This window comes from Balaenoptera ricei, chromosome 11 (genome assembly GCF_028023285.1).
Source record: "Balaenoptera ricei isolate mBalRic1 chromosome 11, mBalRic1.hap2, whole genome shotgun sequence".
Taxonomy (NCBI): Eukaryota; Metazoa; Chordata; class Mammalia; order Artiodactyla; family Balaenopteridae; genus Balaenoptera; species Balaenoptera ricei.
Genome location: NC_082649.1, coordinates 60,062,927 through 60,068,926, shown reverse-complemented (window position 1 = coordinate 60,068,926; position 6,000 = coordinate 60,062,927).

Here is a 6,000-nt window from a genome sequence, read left to right as displayed (position 1 = left end):
GCGAAGCACTATAAAAAGGCAGATGGATGACTGTGTCATCCACAAATACCCTAGAAAGTTAAGTGTTAAACCAATGTTAATAATAAATGTTTTCTTCTGAAGTGGGTTACGGCAGTATCACCGGAGCCCTTTAAAATGTAACGAACCAATAAAATCTCAGGGAGCTGAGGGACACCTAACCCTGCCATCGTCCCTATAGTACAGTCAGGAAGGTTATTAAATGCCATCCCATCTGGTCTGCATCTGCCTGAAACCCTTGGATGGAAAGAGGAACAGTCCCTCCAAACATCTGAGCTTGATCTCTGCAAATGAGAAATCTTGAGACCAGAAAGCCCCAGGGAATGCAGAAATGACTCTTTAAAAGTCGTTTTGAGGAAACATGGCCACTGACCCATCACACTGACTCAGCCTCCCTGCCCCTACCATTTTGCTAATGGGCTCCCTTGATTTAAATGGAAGGAAGCGAAGAAACACTCTCTGATCTAGGTCCTGCCTGATCTCCCATTGCTGGATGCTGCCTTGATCATTTAGCAAGCACTGGTCTTGACTTCTGGCTCCTGCAGGGGCTTGTCTGAAGATAGTCCCCAGGTGCGGAGCCTGGGAGAAGAACTGCATGCTTGTGTGCATAATTTGAAGCTTACTTCGCAGGGACCCATAGTTGTGCTGTCTTTGCTCAGGAAAATTCTAAGCTGAAATTCTGTATTCCAGCCCCTGTGGATATGAAGTCCTAACTCTTCCTCATCTTCTCCTGCTCCTCAGCCAATAGTAAGATTGGTGGTTGTTGCTATTGTTGTTTTCTCCTAGGAGGTCCTTCCTGGTTTAAGAAAAAGAGTCAGCATCACTGAGAAGATGAGTCAAAATGCTCCAGTGTCAAGCTGGGTTCCCCAGAAGCAGACCCTGAGGGATGATTCTAGTGAAAGTGACTCGTTAGGAAGTGTTCCATAGGGTGGGGAGACAGGACTGGGAAGGGAAGGACGACGTGATGTCAAGCCACATCCCTGGGAGGGTAATGCTGGCACAGTCCCTCAGGGGCACGGTGTAGGTGACACCTAAGCGTCCCCATCGGGGATGAGGGAGTTGCAGAGTTTATAGCCCTCTCATCGGTTAAGGGCTGCAGGGGCAGGACATACAGGGAATGCAGCCAAGGCAGTTCCAGGTGCCCGTGGTCCATCCTCTGACACAGATGCAGGTGCTGCTGGGAGTGGAAGCCTCAGGAGAGACCTCATGCTCAGAAATGCTGAACAATCTGAGATGTTGACATAGGACCGACAGTCACTGCCACACACCCCACGTACAGGAAAATAAAACAAGGAAAGGAGCTCAAGGTTTACTTCCAGGTTCATTGACTTGTTTGTCACTCATTCAGTCATTCAACAAACATTACTGAGCACCTGCTGTATTCGTCATTGTGCTAAATGCTGGGGCTTTAAAAAAAAAAAGGAGGAGGAGGAGGAGGTAGCACTGATCTCGTACCTGAGAGGCTAAGAGTGTAACAGGGTGGGGTGGGGGAATATGAACCTAATGTCCATCACCCGCTCAGGTTTGGACCCTACTAGTCCTAACTTCTGTCTGGGTCTGTCCCACCTCAAAGAAGCTCTCTGTATAATGGCATAATCCAGGGGCCACAGGGCTACGCTGCTTCATGTGACTATAGCACCCGGCGATACCTGGATGAAAAGCACAACATGAGTGTGAGGTATTATTAGTAATAAAAGTGGCATTTAGTGGGCTTCCCTGGTGGTGCAGTGGATAGGAATCTGCCTGCCAATGCAGGGGACACGGGTTCGAGCCCTGGTCCGGGAAGATCCCACATGCCACGGAGCAACTAAGCCCGTGGCACCATGGCTGCTGAGCCTGGGGTCTGGAGCCCACAAGCCACAACTACTGAGCCCGTGCCACAACTACTGAAGACCGCGTGCCTAGAGCCTGTGCTCCGCAACAAGAGAAGCTGCTGCGATGAGAGGCCCTCGCATAGCAACGAAGAGTGGCTCCCGCTTGCCACAGCTGGAGAGGGCCTGCGCGCAGCAGCAAAGACCCAACGCAGCCGAAAATAAATAAGTAAAATAATAACAATAAAATAAAATAAAAGTGGCATTTAGCAATACTGAAATAAATAAGCTGACACAGGAATTTTGCTCTGCATTTAGGGAAATGTTCTGGGTCTCCGAGGCCCTGTGTCTTAGAATCAAATGCTTCCAACAGCCATAAAATATTCCTGCCCTGGTTTGTTTTAGGACTTGAGCATTTTTCTGGCATCCTTGCTTTGCTAAGTGCCCTGCTGCTTCCAAGCAGTGTGGCTGCGTGGGCGGCATTTCAGCTGCAGCTCAGGCAGGGTTACTTAAGGTCATGTCCATCTATTGCCCATGACCTACCAGCCAGGACCAGGAGGGAGGGACAAGGCATGGGAGTGACTGGAGACTAATAGCAAAACTTTTCTCGTTTGTAGGGTAAAACAGGTTAGGAAAAGTGTAAAGCAATCCTGTCCCTCCATTCCTAGGACCAAAGACTCGATGATCAAAACAGACACTGCCAGGTAAAATATAGGGCACATAAATAAATGATGAATACTTTTTAAAGTGTAAGTATGTCCCAAATATCTCCTGGGATACACTTATACACTTATATTAAAACATTCCTTGTTACTTATGTGAAATTCAGATGAAACTGGGCATCCTGTATTTTTCTTCTCCAGTGTTATCTGGCAACCCTACCTGCAAGGGCTTCACCAGAAGGAACTTACTCCTTTAATTCCTTATCCAGGTGGGAAGTGGAAAGCCAGATATGACTGGAGGCCTCCATTTCAGGCCTTTGGGAGGTTCAGATCTCTCCAGCTGAGCCATTTATCTGAAGTCAACTTAAAATCGCTTTCTAAGATCCTCCCTCAACTGTTCCTTGGGCTGGAAACGTGGACCCCAAACTGATCTTTAACTCGCACTTCAATTCCCTAATGCCCAGCAGAAAGGCCCACCTGGAGAGGTGTTCGCGGGCAGGAAAACGGAGGCAGAGAAATGACCAAGGTGAGGATCCCTTAGCAGGGCCTCCGATTCCAGAACTTCTTATTCACATGTAATTCCTTAGATTTTTAATCTGCGATGGGCTTGCCTTAAGCTTATGAAGTAATTAAATAATGCTTTAAGTTTTCTTAACTACAAGAATGAAAAGCTCATCTAAAGTCAAATGCCACGTGCAGATGTTATTTGTTCTTTATTTTTTTGATGACTCCATGTATTTATTAGTATAATACTTTTTCAACCAAAAATGCACTAAGTACAATTGATACAAAAAGTGACATTTTGACATTACCATTTTAAGCAAAGACAATTTTCTCCACACAAATTTCTAGCCAGAGAATATCAAACAAAACAAATTTGAATCGCAGGCCACCAAGCCACTCAAGAGGGATGGGGAGGTAGCATCTTCTATAACTCCTCAGTGCAACCGTATCATTTTTATCTATTTCAAAGTACTGTCATGTTTTGTCTTTATTTTGCCCCTAAGGAATTTTTCGTGTGTTATATCTTTATTTGAATTGCAATTTGAGTGAAAGGTAATCATGAGTCCCAAGATGACTGAAAACTTGGTAAAGAAACTGGTTCAAAAGAAGAACTTCCTAAAAAAAATGGCTCTCTTCTGCCCATTTTCCATCAACCATCATCTACTGTCACCACCTCCTATTAGGCCATTCCTTGGGGAGAACTGCAAACTTTGTCGACATTACGTTTTATGTGCAAACCGCATTTATTTACTTTCAAGTTGGTGTTGATTATGTAAATTCCCCTTCTTTGTTCAGTTGCAGCAGTTCAGCAAGGGACAGGTGCAGGCAGGCGGGCACAGGAATCTCACAGGCAGATTTTAAAGCCATAGAGAAGTATCGCCAGCCCCAAACCTCAAATTCGCAGGCACTTTTTCCCTGGCATAGCCAGCCCTTTCCCAGCAGTCACCTAATTTGAGCCTCGACACCGTCTTGAGGGAGGGCACCACAAATGTCATCCAAACCCTTTGGCAGGGCCTGTCCAAAGCGACAGGGGTGGTGACAGAAACCTCATTTGTGGCCCCGGTTCTTCCCATTTGAACCCGCTGTTAAGCAGTGAACCTGGAGCCAGATTCTGGATTTTAGAGCCCAGGTCTGGGATATGCCGTTGAAGGATGCCAGTTCCTGCCTTCCATAGTCTACCTGGTGGAGGCCACAAATTCATTCCTTAAATCCTTACTGAACAAGGACGGTGTGCCGGGCACACTCCAGGTGCTGGGGACGCAGCTAGGAAAGGCAGACAAGGTTCAGGCCTCCGTGGGGCTTCCATTCTGGAGGTGGCATCAGATGGCGACAAGTGCTCTGAAGATAGGGGCAGAAGGACCAGGTGGGAGGCAGGGCTGCTTTATGGAAGGTGAACAGGAAGTTCTTTCTGGAGAAGGGATGCCTGACCAGCCAGCCTCCTCATGTGGGGCCCCAGCTCTGCAGGCAGGGCAACTGCTGAGCTCCAAGATGGGAACAGGCTTGCTGTCTGAGGGCCAGCCAGGGAGGACAGCAGGTCAGAGTGGACCCAACACGTTGGAGAGAAGGGAGATGCTGTCCGAGCACCAGGCAGGCTCAGCCCATGGTCAGGAGCTTGGATTTTATTTGAATGGTGATGGGGAAGCCGCTGGAAAGCAAATCTTAGCCCAGGTTCTCACCTTCTCCTGTAAAGATCAACAAAGAGGATGTGGGCTCAGGCACAGACGGGGCGGAGTGGAAAGTGCACGGAGACCCTCACAGGTGACGGCCAGGTGTCCCCCTCTTGAGGAGATTTGCCTCTGGAAGAGGGCGGGTGAGGCCCCTGGCTGCTGCCTGCTGTCCGAAGGTTGGCTCCTGGAGCTTGGGGTTTTCCCAGGGTGTAAAATTCCATTTCCTGAAGCTTCATGTGCTTCTCCAGAAAGCTAGTAGGTGTCCTGATGAGGTTTCAGACCCTGTAGCAGCACTTTTTAGACCCTGGTGGCCTTAACACAGGTTAGGATGGTCCCGTCTGCCTATGCAGACTGCCAAGAAAAGACATTCCAAACTGTCGTGGGGATGAACAGAGCTGAGGCCTGGCGCAGAGGCCGACTTGGGAGAAGGTCAGTTGGGCACCTTATCCAGGGGCCAGATTAAAACATTTCGACCAGTGGTTCTTAGAGTGTGGCCCCTGCATCAGCATCAAGTGGGAACTTGTTGGAAATGCTAAATCAGAAACTCAGCTTTCTGTATTTTAACAAGCACTCCAGATGATTCTAGTACTCAATATTAAGTTTGAGAACCGCTCATTTAGAAGAAAGCTGGGCAGATAGTTTTAAAAAATAAATAAATAAATAATAATTCCCGCTTTTGCTGAGACATGGCTCAAATCAGAGCAAAACCAGAAAACTTCAAGGCACGGGGATGTGGGATGTCGTCTCTGCCCCAAAATCAACCAACCACAGAGACTAATATCCAAGTTATAACTTCTCAGTCGAGCAAAACTCCATCATGAAACATATTAGTAAAGACTGATCTCTGGCTATTTCTCCCAACCAGTTTCCAAGGCCCTAGTTTATTCTTGGTGCACTCTGGATACTCCTGGAGCATTCATTCATTCATTTACTCATTCATTCTCACACTCTTAGCTGCTGAAGATACAAGATAATGAAACCCTATGTCCACCCTCAGGTAGTTTGTTTCAAGGAGAGGCATATGGCTTGCGAATGAAAAATTACAGGGCAGGGTAATAATTACTACAAGAGTGCTCTGGGCTGGGGTGGGGCTCCTCACCTAGGGCAGGAGGGAGGAGGTCGGCCAGGCTTTGAGGAACAGAAACAGCAGGGGTTAATCCAGTTCAGCCAGCCTAGTGGCTGAGTCAGATCATGACGCAGTCAGATGGGAAAGCTCCAGTTCGCAGTCCTAACTTCCCCCGAGAACAGAATTGTCTGCAGAGTCCAAGTACACCCCATGACCACACGTGTGTGCTTGGGGCGTCAGGGGTTGACTGGAGGAGTGAGGGCACCACTGGC